This window comes from Cupressus sempervirens, chromosome 9 (assembly GCF_028749045.1).
Source record: "Cupressus sempervirens isolate cs-2001-9-10 chromosome 9, ASM2874904v1, whole genome shotgun sequence".
NCBI lineage: Eukaryota > Viridiplantae > Streptophyta > Pinopsida > Cupressales > Cupressaceae > Cupressus > Cupressus sempervirens.
The window spans coordinates 140,895,988-140,917,327 of NC_143126.1; positions in this window are offsets into that span (position 1 = coordinate 140,895,988).

Consider the following 21,340-nt stretch of genomic DNA (forward strand, 5'->3'; position numbering starts at 1 on the left):
GAATTCCTCCACAACCTTCTACAACTTCCACAACCTTCTACAACTTCCACATCCTTCTACAACTTCCACAACTTTCTACAATATTCATAATTTTCTAGAATTCTACCCACACACCTCGATAAATGGAATGACAGCCATTTATTTTTTATTTTTTCTATTATGCCACCTATGCACCTCGAAAATAGAAATTCTCTTTTTCTTTCTTTTCTCCTTTTTCCCCTTTTTTAATTTTTTTATTATTTCTCCTCTAATTTTCATCACTTTCTCTCTCCTCCACAAATTTTTTTTTTCAACTTTTTTTTTTCCAATAATTTTCCCATGCAAGATGCTCCTGCATCAGACTCCCCCAGTAGATAGAAAAGTGTGTCCCACACTTTGACGCCAAAAGAAAGATCTACCACCATCTTCATCTTCACCAAAGGCTTCCACCTCAATAGGGACAAAAAAACCACCATGCAAATCCTCCACACTAGCATCTCAACCATCCAATCATGCTCATTCCCAGGAACAAACTAAACATAATGCTTCAACAGAAAACTCTCATCCACATCAGCAACTAGTGAATTCACACCCATAGCAACAAACCCCACATCAACAGCCACATGTAGATCTCCATCAACACATGCCAAACTCTCAACACTAGCAATCTCATTGCTCACAACAAGATGCTCTGCAATACATAACTCACCTCCAACAACAACTGGATCATCCACGACCAAGTGCTCTGCAACATAGAAGTCACCACCAACATCAACTAGATCATCTACAACCGAGTGCTCCGCAATATCCATGTTAGACTCAACCAATTGATCATGAAAACCAACATCTGTCCCAACATCAACAACATTAGGAATATCTTTAGAAACAACCTCTAGTTGCTCTGTAGGTTCTGCATCAAGCTCCACAAACTGATTAGCAAAACCATCTGCTTCCACCTTGACCTTCTTAGCTTGATCGGCCAATCTAGCATCCAACTGAGAAATCATCTTAGAAAAATTTCTCTCCATTATATCATGGATTTTTGCAATCATCTTAAGGTCCAATCCTCTTAGAGCCATCTCCCAAGATCTTCGTAAACCCTCTACAACAAATCCTTCCCACGCTCCTTGTGACAACCTCGAATTGTTTGCAAGTCAGATTGCAACCTGCCACCTCGCACGAACAATCAGGAACCACATCACAAGTCTAGGACAACAGATCTGCAATCCACCAACTCTCCACAATCATCCCTCAACAAGTCCAATCTTCCATCTCTGTATCCATCAATCAATCTACATGTCCTCCCAAGGTCTTGGTGCAAACTGCCTCAGCTTCGGCAATCTGTCTACACGCTCAGGAACTCCTACTCTAATAAACTTCACCCAACCAAGGTCCTGGTAGAAACTGCCTCACACTTTGGTGATCTTCTTGTACACTCAAGAAATCCTACTTTAATACCACTGATTAAGTACTTCTCTGATACCACTGACGAAGGCAGGCTCTGATACCACTGATGACTGTCTGCTATGATACCACTAATGTAGATACGCTCTAATACCACTGACAAAGGGCCACACCACCCTTACCAACTCACAACCAAGAATGCAACAATATGAAGACAATTTTATTATACTTGAAAATCCAATAGTAATTACAATAACATTTTTGCAAGATCTCTCAAGATCCAATCCAAACCCAAGCTAGTCTAGATCCACACTCTGGTAGAAACCTCCAAGATCTCAACTTGTGCTCACAAGCCACCAAGCAACCTCCTTGTTTCTAAACCGCAGTCACTAGCTCTTCTCCAACTTATCCAAGATCCAAGTGTAAATGGCCTCACATTCGGCGCTCTGTCTACACACTCACAACTCTATCACAATCCTGCTGCAAACTGCCTCACATTCGGTGCTCTTTCCACAGACTCGGGAAAACTCACTCTTCACTTCCTCTTTCTCTTTCACACCTTGAAGCCTTCCAAGCTTTTCAAGCTTCACCTTCCACAACATTCACCTTTCCAATATTTCCTTCCAAAGCTTCTACTTCCCAAGCTACTCCTTCTCGAGCTTCTACTCCTCGAGCTTCTCCTTGAGCTTGATTAGAAATGCTCATATACCTTGCTTAAATAGGCACTTACCACCCCATGCATGACTTATCCACAAGATTCTAGAATTCCTCCACAACCTTCTACAACTTCCACAACCTTCTACAACTTCCACATCCTTCTACAACTTCCACAACTTTCTACAATATTCATAATTTTCTAGAATTCTACCCACAGACCTTGATAAATGGAATGACAACCATTTATTTTTTATTTTTTCTATTATGCCACCTATGCACCTCGAAAATAGAAATTCTCTTTTTCTTTCTTTTCTCCTTTTTCCCCTTTTTAAATTTTTATTATTATTTCTCCTCTAATTTTCGTCACTTTCTCTCTCCTCCACAATTTTCTTTTTTTCAACTTTTTTTTTCAACTTTTTTTTTTGCAATAATTTTCCCATGCAAGATGCTCCTGCATCAAACTCCCCCGGTAGATAGAAAAGTGTGTCCCACACTTTGACACCAAAAGAAAGATCTACCACCATCTTCATCTTCACCAAAGGCTTCCACCTCAATAGGGACAACAAAACCACCATGCAAATCCTCCACACTAGCATCTCAACCATCCAATCATGCTCATTCCCAGGAACAAACTGAAACATAATGCTTCAACAAAAAACTCTCATCCACATCAACAACTAGTGAATTCACACCCATAGCAACAAACCCCACATCAACAACCACATGTAGATCTCCATCAATACATGCCAAACTCTCAACACCAGCAATCTCATTGCTCACAACAAGATGCTCTGCAATACATAACTCACCTCCAACAACAACTGGATCATCCACAACCAAATCCTCTACAACATACAAGTCACCACCAACATCAACTAGATCATATACAACTGAGTGCTCTGCAATATCCATGTTAGACTCAACCAATTGATCATGAAAACCAACATCTATCCCAACATCAACAACATTAGGAATATCTTTAGCAAAAACCTCTAGTTGCTCTGTAGGTTCTGCATCAGGCTCCACAAACTGATCATCAAAACCATCTGCTTCCACCTTGACCTTCTTAGCTTGATCATCCAATCTAGCATCCAACCAAGAAATCATCTTAGAAAAATTTCTCTCCACTATATCATGGATTTTTGCAATCATCTTAGGGTCCAATCCTCTTGGAGCCATCTCCCAAGATCTTCGTAAACCCTCTGCAACAAATCCTTCCCACGCTCCTTGTGACAACCTCGAATTGTTTGCAAGTCAAATTGCAACCTGCCACCTAGCACGAACAATCAGGAACCAAATCACAAGTCTAGGAAAATGGATCTAGAATCCACCAGCTCTTCACAATCATCCCTCAACAAGTCCAGTCTTCCATCTCCGCATCCATCGATCAATCTGCATGTCCTCCCAAGGTCCTGGTGCAAACTACCTAAGCTTCGGCAATCTATCTACACGCTTAGGAACTCCTACTCTAATAAACTTCACCCAACCAAGGTCCTAGTACAAACTGCCTCACACTTCGGTGATCTGCTTGTACACTCAAGAACTCCTGCTCTAATACCACTGATGAAGTACTGCTCTGATACCACTGACGAAGGCAGGCTTTTATACCATTGATGAAAGTCTGCTTTGATACCACTAATGTAGATATGCTCTAATACCACTGACAAAGGGCCACACCACCCTTACCAACTCACAACCAAGAATGCAACAATATGAAGACAATTTTATTATACTTGAAAATCCAATAGTAATTACAATAACATTTTTGCAAGATCTCTCAAGATCCAATCCAAACCCAAGCTAGTCCAGATCCACACTCTAGTAGAAACCTCCAAGATCTCAACTTGTGCTTGCAAGCCACCAAGCAACCTCCTTGTTTCTAAATCGCAGTCACTAGCTCTTCTCCAACTTATCTAAGATCCAAGTGTAAACTGCCTCACATTCAGTGCTCTGTCTACACACTCACAACTCTATCACAATCCTGCTGCAAACTACCTCACATTCGGCGCTTTGTCCACAGACTCGGGAAAACTCACTCTTCACTTCCTCTTTCTCTTTCACACCTTGAAGCCTTCCAAGCTTTCCAAGCTTCACCTTCCACAACATTCACCTTTCCAAGCTTTCCTTCCAAAGCTTCTACTTCCCAAGCTACTCCTTCTTAAGCTTCTCCTTCTCGAGCTTCTACTCCTCGAGCTTCTCCTTGAGCTTGATTAGAAATGCTCATATGCCTTGCTTAAATAGGCACTTACCACCCCATGCATGACTTATCCACAAGCTTCTAGAATTCCTCCACAACCTTCTACAACTTCCACAACCTTCTACAACTTCCACAACCTTCTACAACTTCCACAACCTTCTACAACTTCCACATCCTTCTACAACTTCCACAACTTTCTACAATATTCATAACTTTCTAGAATTCTACCCACACACCTCGATAAATGGAATGACAACCATTTATTTTTTATTTTTTCTATTATGCCACCTATGCACCTCGAAAATAGAAATTCTCTTTTTCTTTCTTTTCTCCTTTTTCCCCTTTTTAAATTTTTTTATTATTTCTCCTCTAATTTTCGTCACTTTCTCTCTCCTCCACAATTTTTTTTTTTTTTCAACTTTTTTTTTTCCAATAATTTTCCCATGCAAGATGCTCCTGCATCATTTAGAGAGTCAATTTGTACATAATTAGATTTTCTTTATTAGTTTTAAGCATATATTTGCATGAAGGGATCTCTCACTCTCAACACAAATTGAGGAGATGATTTCTTATAAATTCAAGAATGTATCATGTATTCCAAGCCATTATTTTGATGCAATAATATATGTTATTGGTGCTCTCATTCTAAGTGTAGTAATTCTTGTTGGAGTGTGTTATTTTTGTGGATTCTTGTTCATAATAATAATGGAGCCAATAGTTTTGTTGTGTTGATTTGATTGTGTGATATTTTAGTTGTGGTGTTTGTTGTGTGTTGACAAAGTCTGCTAACGTACTAAGTTGGAGAAGATATCACCTTATTGTTCCTACATAGCTTCTTGTCTCAAATTAGCACACTTTCTATGGCCTTGTGATTTGATAAGAAGTGAAATATCTTTCAGTTTTATTAAATTCCCATTGATGGTTGCATCAGTGGATTTGAGGAAGCACTGCTCCTACTTTCATTGGTTTCCTACCCAATCTTTTTAATGATTTAACTCACAAACGTGTTGTTACTATGGTTTATATCCATTAGGAATTTCCCTTTCATGCTATTTTCTTTCATCTCTTGTTATCTTATCTTCATTATTTTCTTTACTAACACTTGGTTAAATTTGTAATTCATATAGTTGCATTATTAAATTACATTCATTTAAAAATAAAAAATACCATAAAAATATCTCATTTTGTGGTTAATTTTGAAATAGAAAGTAGATTAATCATCTTATCTGAAATCAATCAAAACCAGCAATGGCCTCTTTATGAATAAACACATTTATCTTCAACTGAGTAGATTCCAGTAGGTCACAAGATCACCTAGAACCTTGGAGTTGATCCCAGATCAACTTTTCAAGAGAGGAGTTCAAAAGGATTCCTATCATTAAGCATCATGCAAAATTATAGCTCAATAGAAGTGGCACTAGAAGGTGGGCCTTGGACCATTCAGAATAGAAAAAACAACTTGAAAATTCAAAATTCTACATTTTTGACAAGTTAGAATATTTTTCGTCGATCATTATCCGAAGATGCGTAAGGTGTGCCGCATTTTTGTGAAAGTGTGTTTCTACAGAGGTGCACTTTTTCTACAATTGAGTTAAACTAGAAGATCCCCATCCAACATCCCCATTTTAGTGAACTTTAAGATCTTCAAATAGTGAGCCAAAGTTCTTAGAACTCAGTCATTTTTGTAAGCCTCGTAGTGACAAAGGATTTCCCAAAATTCTCTCACTTCTGTTCAATATTTTGTCATCTTCCTCAGTTCTACCTTTGAAACCAACCACTCGTCGTTTCACTAAATTCTCCACCAATGGCATTTTTCACAATGTAGACTCACCAATCAAATTGATAGGAGTACTAAATGACCTTCCTAAAAATCCTGAGAATTTCTTCCCAAGGTTCATCTATGGAGAGATACAAACAGTTGAATATCACATCAAGGTTTTCAAATAAATTTGCAATTGAAAGAAAGTTTCTAATGAGAATCTGGTTCTTCACTTATTCCCATACTCACTGGGAGAAGTTGCCTTGAATTGGTATGTCAATTTGCCACTAGGATGTGTCAGAGATTGGGACACTTTCAAAAAATTATTCTTGGAACAATTCAGAACTTTCATCAACCTAGCTATGATACATCATCAATTCATATCAATCAGAAGGGACTCAGTTGAAAGAGTTTTACACTTCAATCGTCACTTTTATATGGCATACCATAAGCTAGAAACACCATACACTATACCAGTTGAAGCTGTGATTCATATCTATTTGCATTCTATGGACTGTCTCATGGCTATTTTCTTAAGAAGACTTCCTGTTGCAAATATCAACACATTGGAAAAAGTCTTCTCGAAAGCAATTACCTTCATGAAACAAGCCAATCCTAATGGAGGAGGATTGATGCCCCCAACTCAAGCTATTACCACAGTACCAACATATCCTGTTGGAGCACCAGTGATGCCTAGCCAATTCATATCAATGAATCTGAGTCCACTACAGTAGGCTCCCGCTCCACATGTTCCAATTTTAACATACCCAAGATATGAACCTCCAAAATTTGCTTTCTTTGAGCAAAAGGTGGCAACATCCAACGAAACAGAGAATAACGTTGCATCTGAGCTTGACTAAATGAAGAAGACCGTGTCCCAAATTACCAATGAGTTGACCCATTTGAGGTTGTCACAAAGACATAATAACAACTTTAAGAGAACAAACTTGGTCCCCACAACAACAACAATTACAGTTAGAACTACAATAGGAATTTTAGCTGAAACAATAATGGAGGAAACAACTCCAATACTCATGATTGCAATAACAATTTCCAAAGATAGATTCAAAAATGAAACACTCATACAAACAATGGAAGCATTCCTACAAATAATAACAACAACAATGCCCAGTATGTGGACATCAATTAGTATGAAAATAATTAGAATGTATTGAATGATGATGGCTCATATTACAATGGAAATCAACAAGTAAACCAAAATCCAATTGGCAATAGTAATGAGTCCCCTATGCAATTCAATTCCATGATGCTAGAATCCTATGATTCTTCATAGAACATGGGAATGGAATGACCAGCCAATGAAGAATTTTCTTTTCCATTCAGTTAGGAACTAGATACTCTAGCTGAAGAAATGTTCACCTTCCGGAATGATAATAAAAATACTTACAATTTGTGAAGTTAGAAGGAACCCATGATCGATGGTATTCCTCTCGCATTACAACCAACTCCTCCAGATCTAAGAGAAACTAATAATCTAGTACCTATCAAACCCCCATATGGAGGACAACAAAATCAGAATCAATGAAATGTGCCTACAATCTTGAAAAATCCCACATGGTCTATTGAAAAGTATAGTGCAATGGAAGATTTGAAATGAACAAAGGCCAACATTTCCATGTCGAACATGCTACAAAACTATCCTAATCAACGGGAAGCACTAATGAAAACTATTGATCATACGAAGGTACACCATAATGCAAATATTATTTCTCAAAAGATAGTATCTCAATAGGTCAATGCTTTGGAGGCCATGCCAACTATGGTTAAAGACAAGGTTAAGGTGCCTCCCTTTTTTCTTAGCATAAGAATATATGGGAAGAATCTTCACAATTATCTAATTGATTTAGGAGCTTCTTGTAATGGTATGCCACTTTTGATAGCACAAAGGTTGGGAGCCACTCCTCAGCCATCTAATCAAATAGTGATACAACTCGACAAAATAGAAGTAAAGGTTATCGGTGTGTTGAAAGATGTTCAGATATGATTGACAGTTGACCCCCGAATTCAAGACATCATAGATATGCATGTGGTTGAAAATCATAAAACATATGGATTGCTACTAAGTAGAGAGTGGACAAAATGCTTAAGAGGATGGTTTTCAAAAAAATTTACTCAACTGTGGTTACCATGGAAAGGGTTGAATAATTAGATCAAGATTGATGCAGAGCCAAAATTGAAAATGATGATTACAGAATACAACACACTAAATAAGGTGGAATTTTTACAATTTGATTTAAGCACTTACAAAGTGATGGCTTTTGATATAGCTTTAACTAAAAAATCAGATGATCAAAATGGAAGATCCATGATTCTGATCCCAAAAGAAGAGATCGTAACGCAATTCATAGATGGCATAGTGGCCAACTTACAATGTTTCGGTGAAGAAGTAAACCCAAGTGTGTTGCTCTTTCCTGGATTTTGCAAATTTCATAAAGTTAGTCATTCAGAGTTTGAATGTTCACATTTCTAAGAAGCAGTTGCTTGGGTATTAACTTGGATAATAGAAATAAAGAGCGGCCACATTCCAAAAGAAGTACCTACAGAAAATCCAAATTCTAGATACATATTTGAAGCCATGGGGAAGGATGGAGAAGAGGTAGAAGGTCTTAATGTATCATACAGTGAGACCTCTTCAGATGGTGGAGGTTTGTCTTCTCCTCCACCAGGAATGATTAAGATCCAAAGAAGGAGACGTTTCATAAAAGACCAAGGTTGGACTTTGGTAATCATTCATCCTAAGCCTAAAGTTGATAAAATTATAGAATTGATTGGGAAAATTCAAGATCAGCAAGAGAAGCATACATTCCTCATATCAAAGATAAATAATGAAAAATTATCAAGCCCACCACAGGAGATATTACAATGGATCCCAAAGAAACAATCCCTTAAGGTTCAAGTAAAAGAAAAACTATGGAAGAACAATCACAAGTCCAGGAAGCCCAAAGAAGATCCAATCTAGACACTCCAATTTGACAGCTCCAAATGTAAATTAGGAGCCAATGTAGATATTGAATTAATCAAACCAAAAAGTAGGTCTTTTTATGCAACATATCAATTATAGTTTAGATGTAATAACAATGTTATAGAGTATGAAGCCTTGATTCGTGGACTTCTCTTCGCATTAGAGAAGGAAGTCAAAGATCTCATAATCGAAGGAGACTCCCAGTTGGTGACTAGACAAGTGAAATCAATTTATTCTTTCAATGATAGGATATTACTCACTTACTATAGAGTATGGGATCTAATGGATGACTTTGGAGATTTGAACATAAGGGCCATCCCTAGAAGGAGAAACATGGTAGCAAATGCCCTAGCAATTTTAGCTAGTGCATTACAACCCGTCGAGAGAAAAAAATTGAAAAGATTTTTAGTAGAATTGGTTGTTGCCCCGTCTATCTAAGACAACATTATGAATATCCAAGTTTTCCAAGATGACCAACACATACTTGAGTTTATCATGTGCAACAACCATTTTAAGGGACAAGAGATTGATGACACTCCAAATGAAAAGCTTGAGGAGGAAGCACTTGAAGATGAAGATGAGATTCTCAATTTGAAAACCAACACTATTCCTAAAGGAATGGTTGAGTTGGAGCACATTTTTATTCACGATGAATCAACACTTAGCAGGAGAATGGTCAAAGAAAAGGGGACCAAAGAATGTGATTCATATAATTTGGGTATTGATGAAGATCCTAGAATGGTAATGATTGGAAAGGCATACAATGCTCAGGAAAGGGAAGATATGCACCAATTAGTTAAGGAGTACAAAGATGTCATTTCTTGGAGTTATGAAGAACTCAAATGTATGATCTTGATATCATCACACATGAAATTTCGTTAAAACTAGATGCCAAACCTTTCTAAAAAAGGCAAAGACCTATTAATCCCATTATTAAACCATTGATAATGAAGGAAGTTAAGAATTTTCTCGATGCTAAGATTATCTTCCCCATGCATCATTCTACATGGATGGCTAACTTGGTTATGTTGAGGAAAAAGATTGGAAAGATCCACCTTTGCGTGGATTTTTGCAATTTGAACCTAGCATCTCAAAAGGATAACTACCCTTCACCTTCACTTGATGAAGTATTTCAAATTGTCAATGGATCCAAAATGATGTCTTTCTTAGATGGATATTCTAGATATAATTAGGTGATGGTTGATGAAGAAGATAGGCTGAAGACTGCTTTCAAGACAAAATGGGGGACTTTTGCCAATAGAAGAATGTCCTTTGGGTTGATCAATGCACAGGCTACATTCCAACGAGCCATAGACAAAGCTTTCAAGGGAATGATAAAAAAATGTATAGTTATCTACATGGATGACTTAACTATATTTTCAAAGGATCAAAGCACTCACATTGTTGATTTAAGACAAGTGTTCAATAGATGTCAGAAATATGGCATATAACTTAATCCCAAGAAGTGTCTATTTGGAATTAGTAAAGGAAAGGTCCTAGGTCATATTATCTCTGAAGCCAAAATCTTCATCAATCTTGAGAAAATTGAAGCCATTCTAAAGTTGTCGCCTCCACACAGTTGTAAAGAACTCAATTTTTTCTTCGGAAAGATAAATTTTGTGTGAAATTTTATAAGTGGATTTGTTGAGATAGTGCACCCTCTTAATGATTTTCTCAAGAAAGTAGTGAAAATGGAATGGGTTCTAGAAATAAAGAAATAATTTGAGGACATCAAAGTGGCTATTTCTATAGCTCTAGTACTTGTCAGTCTGGATTATGAACTGCCATTTAAAATATACTCTTTTGCTTTAGAACATTTATGTGCTAGAATTCTTACATAGAAGAAAGATAAAGAAGATGAAAGACCCATTTTTTTCATGAGTTGTCCTCTAAATAATGCTGAGTTGAACTATTCTAATCTTGAAAAATAATCTTTTTCTTTGATAAAGGCAATCAAGAAATTCTGCCATTATATACTAAGGAGTAAGGTATATACAATTGTGCTTGATCCTGCAGTTAAGATAGTACCTGATGCAAAACAAATTGGGTGAAAGATGAGGAAAATGGATGGCAATACTACAAGGGTTTGATTTAGAGATTCAACCAATGAATTTAGTGAGAGGACAAGGATTGACAAAGATGATAGTTGATAATGAGATCGAAAATGAGAATAAATATAGGTTTGACAATAAGTCAGCATAGAAGATCAACAAAAGAAGATTATAGTATCTCAAGTTGATATTGATCAAGGTATAATAACAAATGTTTGGTATCAAGATATTGTTTACTATCTTTTACAAAATCAATACTCCAATTGGATGAATAGTTCCCAGTGCAAAGGTCTCAAGATGAAGTGTGAATCTTACATGCTACAAAATAGGAAACTGTAGAAAAGGAACTACGAAGGAATCTACCTAAAGTGTTTGGGAAAAGAAGAAGAAAAGAGGTTTTGGATCAGTTTCATGATAAGTATGGCAGGAAACATGGATCAACAGAAGCTACAACCCATATGATTTTAAGATCAGACTATTTTTGGCCTACAATCTTCAAGGATACTTTTGAACATGTGTGTACTTACCACATTTTTTAGACTAAGGCTAATAGAGAAAGACATCCAACGATGCCATTACAATCGGTGTTCAAGGTATGCCCTTGTGCAAAGTGGGGGCTAGATTTTATTGGTCAGGTAAACCCACCATCATCAATACATACGTTCGTTCTCACAGATACAAATTATTGTACATGTTGGATAGAAATTGAGACTTTTAAAAATTGCATGGAAAAGGTGGTTATAGACTTTTTGGAAGAACACATTGTTACCAAATTTGGGATGCCATTCTTTCTAGTTTGCGATAATGGATTGTCCCTTGCATCAATATTCCTTACCTAGTGGGCACTAGATAATCAAGTTCTCTTCAAATTACTATCCACAAGGAAATGGTGTGGTTGAATCTACAAATAAGAACTTGATCACGGTGATAAGAAGTTTGTTGAAGGAAAATCCTAAAGATTGGCAGGGTCAAGAATGCTTTGGGAACACCCTCATATTTGCTCATCTATGGACAAGAGCCAATATTCCCACTTCACCTCAAGATTTATGTTTTAAAATTCATGAGTGGCTACGTTGAAGATGCTGACAGGGTTTAGATCAGATTAATGAATCTCTTGGATATGGATGAGAAACAGACTTCTTTAGAGCATATGAGAAAACATCAAGCTATTGTTAAAAGGTGTTTCAACAAGCGGGCCACAATCAAATCTTTCATAATATCTAACCTTGTTCTTTTGTGGGACAAGGAAAAAGAAAAGTCGGGTAGCCACACTAAGTTTCAACGCTTGTGGATTGGCTCTTATCAAATTGTGAAAATTCTAGGAGAACATACTTTTAGGCTAAGTTCCTTACAAGGGGAATTGATTCCATTACCAATCAATGAGTAGTTCCTAAAACATTACTTTGAGGCCTAAAGGGGAAAAAAATTCAAAAAAAAAAAATCCTGCAAGTGTGTTTAATTTCTATAAGTGTGTTTGGTTTCAGTTGTGTGTTTGCTTTCAAAGTTTTGTTAGCCCGAGGGTTAGGCGCAATCAAGATTCTATCTTGACACATTTCATAAACTATTTTTTTTGGTTTCGACTTTTGGAAAGAGGTATTTCTTTGTCAAAGAATTTAGATGATTTTGTTTCTTGTACCAACTAAAAAACCAATGTTACTTATGGTAATAGAGCACTTCCAACCTTGAAATCAGAATTGTACATCAATAATTCTCAACACTATTACAATTTAAAATATTTACTATGTTGGTGTTTTCAAGTCAAGGTTGATGGTAGCAAGGGATAGTCCAAACCCTACTGATTCAAAAAAAAGGTCTTTTCAAAGGAATTGCTAAGGTCATTGTTTGGCATGAGAGTTTCCATAAAGTTCTTAAAAGAGGAATGCAAGGGGTGTCAACTAAAGAATGAATATGAGAAATGACACCAATGCCTTGGCAACACAGTCTAAGTGTGGTTAGGGTACATAAAGAAAATAAAAAATGGCTGGTGTTAAGAATGTAAGATTCCAAAAGGTCTAAAAAAGGTAATCTGACATTAGGGATATGCCCTCCAAAATCGCTATCTAGTATCTAAAACAATTGCTTTATGGAAGAATCAAATGGTGACATGCAAGCTACATGAAGCAAAATTCAGAATATTACCTAGGACCTAAAATGAAAAGTGAAAACCTGTTAAGAGACACCAAAATGGATTCTCTCATTTGGTTAGATAAGTAATTAATAAACAAGTTTTGTGAGAATTCCTGATGAATGGACCAATAGGGTGGAAAATTGTCTCCAAGTTGCTAGAAGCTCATAATAGACTGCATTTTGAGACGTCAAAAGGAAATGAATATACTAAGCACACATTGAACTTAAAGATTTGAGATTCTAAAGCTTTAACTATGAAGCAACTCAAAATACACTTGAAGTATTCAGGATTCAATTGGTATTTGACGCATGTTAGAAGAATGTGTGTTGATGAAGCAATGCCTTTGCAATTTCTTCCCTTTTGTTGGGGCTATTTGCTATGGTTTCACAATGCACACCCCATTTCTCCTAGAAATAGGGATCCCCTAGTAAATTTGTTTGATTTGCCAAACCCCTAGTTTGGGGTCTAAGTCATTTTTGGGACTCTACCTAGAGTTTGGGTGAAGCCATAGCCCTTCAATTGAAAAACCTAGTTGTCAGAATCTAGAAATTTGGAGATAAAGGGTGATTTTGAGGTTAAGATGCACACAAGTGCACATGCGCACCTATCATGGGTGCACAAGTATGCTAGATGAACTAGTGCACATGCACACCCTTTTGAGGTGTGCACATGCACAGGTGCGCCAAAGGTGCCCATGGTCCCGGCTCTATAAATACCCGAGACCACCTTCCCCTCTATTCATTGTTCTTCCTCTAACCTCCATGAGTGCACCTCTACACCCTTAGGGGTATGCAATACTCTCCAAACCTACACACACCAAAGACAACAAGTTAAAAAACATAAAGGTGTGCATGTGTGCACCTTTATTCACATACCTAAGCAAAAAAAAAAAACACTTAACAAACCTAAAAGAACTAACTCACCTAAGTGAAAGGTTCGCAAATACGCACCACTTGTTCACCCTTAGCACCAGAATACTAAGTAAGGGTGTGCACATGCACACCCCATCAAGGTGTGCATGTGTGCACCCTTAGTAAAGCTAAGTAAGCTCCTCCCCCCTTTAAGCACATATAGACATCTAATGTGCGCAATAGTGCACATGTGCATGTGCGCACTCCACAAGGGGGTGCACCTACATAGGTGTGCCACTGTGCACTAAATAACCTTATAAGGGTTATTTAGCACACCTAGTGCACCCATCAAGGTGCGCAAGGTGCACTAAACTACATAGCCGGGCTTTTTCGAGGTATTTAACTAGTTTTGTGAGGGTTCTAGTGTTCTAGGTTTAGTTTTTTAGTAATTAAGGCTTGTTTAGGGTTTGACTTTCAACTTTTTAGACTAATGTTTTCAATGTTTTTGTACAAATAAAATGGCTTCCTCATCGTCCTCACTTGCAAAGAAGATTTCTCCAAAACTAGTTCTCTTCAAGTTTCAAGCTGCATCGAAGAAATCACGCTTTCAAGATGTACATTTAGATATTAGAGATAATGAGTTGGGACACATAGACTAGAATGCATTCCTAGTACTCTGCAATAAACCTAAAGAGAGGTCCCTCATGATCTTGACACTTATCAAATCAAGGTTGGTCAATGTGGCATCACATCCAACATCAGTACTATCTGTGGAGCTTATAATGGCATTGGTTGAAAACTATGTGTCAGAAGAAAGAGCTTTCAAGAGTATCATAGGGGAGATTATTTTAGACCTAAGACCAAGGAACATTGAGAAAGTTTTCCATCTCCCGAGAGTCGATCAATATGCGAAAATTACCTATCATCAAGTAGAAATATGGTGTAGGAATAATGAAAAGAAGGCCACAAAGATCATACAATCAACATTTTTTATTGACAGGAATTCTTAGGATGAAGAGCAAGAAAGGTAGATATGACTAGACGATATATGAAGGATGACATCAGATACTCCATTATACTTCTGAGCAGAGTCATGGGTCTACTGACGGCTGGGAATCTTAATATTTGGATGATGCATTTCATAGAGACCATCAGAACAACCAAACTGCCAATTGATTGGGCCACAATACTAAGTGAAAACTTAGATGAACAACTAGTAGGAGTCAAAGTTGACCCCAAGTTTTCCATGACATCATACTTTGTGTATTTAAAGGCGACAATGACAACTGACTACCTAGGACTATTCAAGAGGGAAAGAATACATGATGCTAATGCATAGCCTTATGTGGTATACCCCTAACTCATAAAGAAGAAGCTATCATATCAGAGCAAGGAATACCAGATACTGAATGATACCTTCATTTATGCACTCATCCAATTCATAGAAGGTGATTATGCCAAAAGGATGTTAGTAGAGGTAGCAACAAGGATTGCAAAAATTGGTGCCTACTATATCTAATTCAAGACATTCACTTAATTAAGGGTAGATAGTACAACACTGAATCTAAAGAAACTCCCAAGATGTCATCAGATAGGCTCATCTTATTGGAGATTGCAAGACAACTTGCATCTACATATGACAGAGTGAGGAAACAAGATAAGAAGACATGGGTATGGCCCATTACTATAGGTCCATTTGAAGTAAAGAAGAAGTAGGATATCATGACCTTTGATGTAGAATGTGATCAATATCCCTTCGAAGATTATAACTCCCCTCGTCTTTATTTTGAAAATATTGGCAAAGTTCAACATTTGGTAGGAAAGAAATTTCTTCATGAAGATGCAGTAGAAGATCATTAGATAAATGCAATAGATGACTATGATATCTGAATAAGGGATTATTGTAGGATGACTCTATATCTGGTAGAAAGCACCTTGAAGATAAAGATCCCACTAAAGGTTTCCCAACAAGAAACTCAAGATATCTTGGATACCTTGTACAATCATGACAAGATATTTGATAGGTCAATCATGAATGCAGAGATTGACAGGGAAGAGAATGTAGATATCAATCACAGGGTGAAACATATAATCCAATTGACAAGGGACTGGATCAAGAAGCCCTTTAAGCTAGATCAAGTTCCTTAGACTATCACATTCCAAGCCACAACACACCTAGTAAAGGGTAAAGGTGCAAAATTTATAGTGCCAACATTCCCTACCCAATCTCCAGTTAGGCCAGAAATAATATATAAACATTACAAGGATGTTGGGTACTTTAGAGTGGAAAAAGGAAAGAATAAAAGGAAAAGAGGTGCTCCTAAGAAAGCTAAGCCCTAAGTTGACGAAACTCAAGCCCAAGAAGTAGCTCAAGAACCTAAGAATCAAGAGCCTCAAAATGAAGAAGCAGCTCAAACTCAGGATACTCCACAAGTACCTCTGCCAGAATAGGAACATGAACAAGAATAAGAACTAGAGTAGGAAGCATAGGAGGTGTCACCACCTATACAAGAGGAAGAAGCCTCTCCCTTAGCTGCTAAGAAAGCTAGGGTTAGACCTACAGTCAGAAGAACTAGAAGGTAGAAAATACAAAGAAAGTCTATACCTATTCCTCTAGTCCCAAAAACCATCCCTAAGGCAGATGAAGAAGATACAAAAGTTGAAGAAGACAATCTCCCATTGAATCAAAGGACACGCTTGGCAAGGGATTTCCAAGAAGAGAAAAGGATAAGCTCCACCATTACGTTACCATCTATTTGTAGGCAACCTATTGAGGTTACAACTTCAAAGGATGAGCAACGATAGTAGATGGATGAGCAAGAGGGTTAGGGAATAGATATTTTCAACATATCTGATTTTGACTTTATGCCAATAGGAACTAAAATAGTGGGTGATAAAATACGAGATATACCCATGAACCAACCTTTGGGAGAGGATTGGCACCAAATCCCACCTCTACCACAAGGATCTCTAGGTATCTCACCACCATCATTTTAGGATTTTCCATTTTTGGACAAAGGCTCGACCATTCCTTTCCCTCCTATTACTAAAGAAGAGCAAGTAGGGCATGAAGAAGAGCCAAAACAAAGGCCGAATGATGAAGTATCAGAGGAAGGATAGATACCTGAAGTTCACCTCAGAAAACTTCTTAGGATATAGAGGTGAGAACTTTAAATACTACATATATAGGGACACCAAATCTAGATCTCTCTCTAAAGGAGAAGACACTAGAAAGGAGGGGTAAGTAAAAAGGGCCTGCATGACAAACCTTCTCTTTAACCAAATACATGTCTCCTTTGGGAACTACACTAGATTGGCTGAAGAGGGAGGTTATGGTTCAACAAAAGAGACAATTGAACCTGCATGAAGAGGAGAGTATGGATACGCTAGTAGAAGCCATCAAGAGACCTGAACCACCTATGGGTGATTTGCAACAATTGACCTTCATAATGACGAATAATGATCAGGACTTGCTCATAAAGCCATTCCTCCTCCACATGCTGAGACTGAAGATTTGACTCCTAAGGACTATTAGATTAAAGAAGTCTTATTAGGAAAGTCCATAGTAGATACAACTAAAGTAATGATCACTATAGATGTCAAGGAGATGTTTAGGCATTTAGATGTAAATGAGAATAAATTGATAAAGTTACATAAACAGAACGAGCTACTAAGAGGCTATCTACATGGAATTGTAGGTCCACTGGATCAAGATCACCCAGAGGTTACTCTTGCTACGACACTAGAAAGGAGAGATAAGGGGAGTGTCCAAGTTGATTCATTTTTGGGAGCATGTCAGAAATGGCGTGACAATTTTAAGCAAAAAGGTGTAGAGATAATACAAGCCAATTTGAACTTATTACATAATGTTCACTTTAGTGTGGAGAAACTGGTATCTATAGTAGACCAGGATTTTGGGCTTATGGATGAGGTACATACTTGGGGAGAAGACCTTCAAGCACTCCAAAAAATAAAAGGTCAAAGGTATCGTACACTCATGGAAGTGTATACAATAGATGAGATTGATAAACTTAAGGATTGGATTGAAAGATAGCTACCGTAAATAAGGCCATGGAAGAACTTCGTGAAGATATTCAAAGTTAAAAGGCCAATCTCAAGAGAAAATTTTGGATGCAGATAGGTATTATAATGGTATTTCTTGTGATATTTTTGAAGATGAGTCAAAGATTAAGCTCAAGTCAAGTCAGTGCAAGTAGTGGTTGAACAAATCTGAAGAACTTTCAAGGATGCTTCATTTGATGAAGATATTAGGCAAGCATTCAATACTGAAGAGGTATTATTGAAACTTGATAGTAGAATTGATGATTTTGCGAAAACTTGATTGGATATTAGTAATTATCGACAAATAGTCAGGAACATATATGAGGCTTTAGATTTTTTGGAAGCTTCCCAAGTGATGGAGATTATAGAGAAATTGAAGAGCAAACATATAGACATTACTTTGGTATAAAGGGGAAGAAAATCCAGAAGCTAGAAATTGAGTTTTGACACTTGGGGAAAATTTTGGTTTTTTTGAACCTATCACTAAGGTGTGCAAGGTGCGTCGAAATTTTTGAAGATGTCAGAGGTGCACCAACATTTAAATGCTAGTTCCAAATTATGAGTTTTCCATGCACCAAAAACTCATTTTGACGATAATTTAACTCCTAGAAACATTCAAAGAAGGCCAAGGTTCCATTTTTAGAGCTTCCAGTGACTCCTAGATCCTCTTACAACTTCCTTCTTCTTATCTACCCCTTCTTTCTTTGTTTTAAGACATATAAAGGCTCATGCACCTATTAATTGATATAAACAGGGCTGGAGTCCTACTTAGCACCATTTAGAGAGTCAGTTTGTACATGATTAGATTTGTTTTATTAGTTTTAAGCATATATTTGCATGAAGAGATCTCTCACTCTCAACACAAATTAAGGAGATGATTTCTTATAAACTCAAGAATGTAACATGTATTCCAGGCTATTATTTTGATGCAATAATATATGCTATTGGTGCTCTCATTCTGAGTGTAGTTATTCTTGCCAGAGTGTGTTATTTTTGAGGATTCTTGTTCATGATAATAATGGAGGCAATAGTTTTATTGTGTTGATTTGATTGTGTGATATTTTAGTTTTGGTGTTTGGCACATGTTGACGAATTTTGCTGATGTACTAAGTTGGAGAAGAGATCACCCTATAGTTCCTACATAGCTTCTCGTCTCTCATGAGCACACTTTCTATGGCCTTGCGGTTTGATAAGAAGTGAAAGATCTTTCGGTTTTATTAAATTCCCATCAACAATTGCATCAGTGGATTTGAGGAAGTGTTGCTCCTACTTTCATTAGTTTCCTACCTAATCTTTTCAACGTTTTAACTCGTAGACGTGTTGTTACTATGGTTTATGTTTGTTAGGAATTTCCCTTTCATGCTATTTTCTTCCATCTCTTTTTACCTTATCTTTGTTATTTTCTTTACTAACACTTGATTAAATTAGGAATTTATATAGTTGCATTGTTAAATTGCATTCATTTAAAAACAAAAAATACCAAAAACATATCTCTTTTTGTGGTTAATTTTGAAATAACAAGCAAATTGATCATCTTATTTAAAATTGGTCAGAATCAACAAAGGCCTCCTTATGAACAAACACATTTATCTTCAATTGACTAGATTATAGTAGGTCGCAAGATCACTCGGAACCTTGGAGTTGATTCCAGATCAGCTTTTCAAGAGAGGAGTTTGAAAGGATTCTCGTCGTTAAACATTGTGCAAAATGAAAGCTCAACAATAATCTTTCAAAATGGATGTCAGTTATAAGTTAGAATCTAAATTGTTCATTTTATTGATGGTTTTGCATTATACCCCAGCTATTTGAGATTTTAATATCATGAATGTTCCTTGGAGATATTGTAAGAAGAGTATTGTTGACAATGGTTTCAAAAACTTCTTTATTTGGATATTCCATTTTACCATTTATTTTTTAAAATAGCTTGTACAAGATCATTATAATGGTTATGATGAAAATGATCTACCAACCCATGTAAATGCTCAATGTGTAGATTAAACTTCTAACATAAGCTTTTTATTGGAATCATAGAGTTGTCTTGCCAATGCAGGATTGGTAGCATTCAGAATGGGTCTTGCCTCTTCAAAATTGAAAAAGTATTTTGCCTTAATCTTATTCAAAGTAGGAGAAGCTCCCTTCAATGTAAAATGCTTACTCTTCTTTGGGCTTTTATTCTTTTTGCACTTTGACAACCCTGAAACTCCAAAATTCCTATCTATCATTTTTTGAGTTCTATCATTAGTCGATTAGATACATCTTAGTGTCAAGGGTCATTAATGCATCCTTTACTAGATCATTTAGTTTTTCTTAGTATAATATTTATTTATTGCAAAAAAATAACATAGAAGTGTGTCTTGTACAGGTTATGAAATGACATCTTCTTAAAAGGTAAAGGTAGCTTCTCCTTAGCACATCAAGTTCCAGTACTAGAGAAATCCACCCCGATCCAAGTTAATTGATCAAGATTCTAGGATCAAGAGCACTAACATGGGAAATTTGGACTAGAATGTCTTTCTAGAGTATTGCAAGAAATGTCACTAGGTAGACCTAAAATGTGTATTATCGTGGTGTTAGTTGGATTGCTACTCACAATAACTCATCCTATGGCTATCTTATCTTCTGATCTAATAATGCCACTAACACACCACTATGTACCTAATAAGAAAGTCACTAAGAAAACAGTTAGAGGGGTCATCCTCAACTTGAGCCTAGATGTGATTGAACAAGTGTGCCAACAAATGGTACAAGGATGATGTGGCAATTGCCAATAAGTTGATATTGAAGACAAAAAAATGTCTTTTAAAATACATGACATTGTTCAAATTTTTGACAAACTTTGTTAGAAGATTCAATGAGGACGGTCGTTGATCACATAGCATCTTTGTTGATCAACTATTTTTTGACAACCAATATGGTGGAATTTGTGACAAAATTTGGTCAAAGGTTTGACGAGGATAGTCGTCAAGGACATAACATCCTCGTCGATCAAGTTTCCTTCAATAGCCAACATGGTAGAATGTTCGATGCAATTTGGTCAAATCAACTCTTTGTTGACACCTCCTTAATTAGACACAAATGACCTATTTTTTGACACCACCATTCATCTATAAATAGACACACAAAGGCATTCATCAAATGTTTGACGAAAACTTAATGACAAAGACTTTTGTCAAAATTTCAACCATTTGGCATAGAAAAATCGACCATTTGGCATCAAAAATTGAGTCCAATTTTAGTAGTGTTTCCAACTTGGAAATGACTTCATTGTT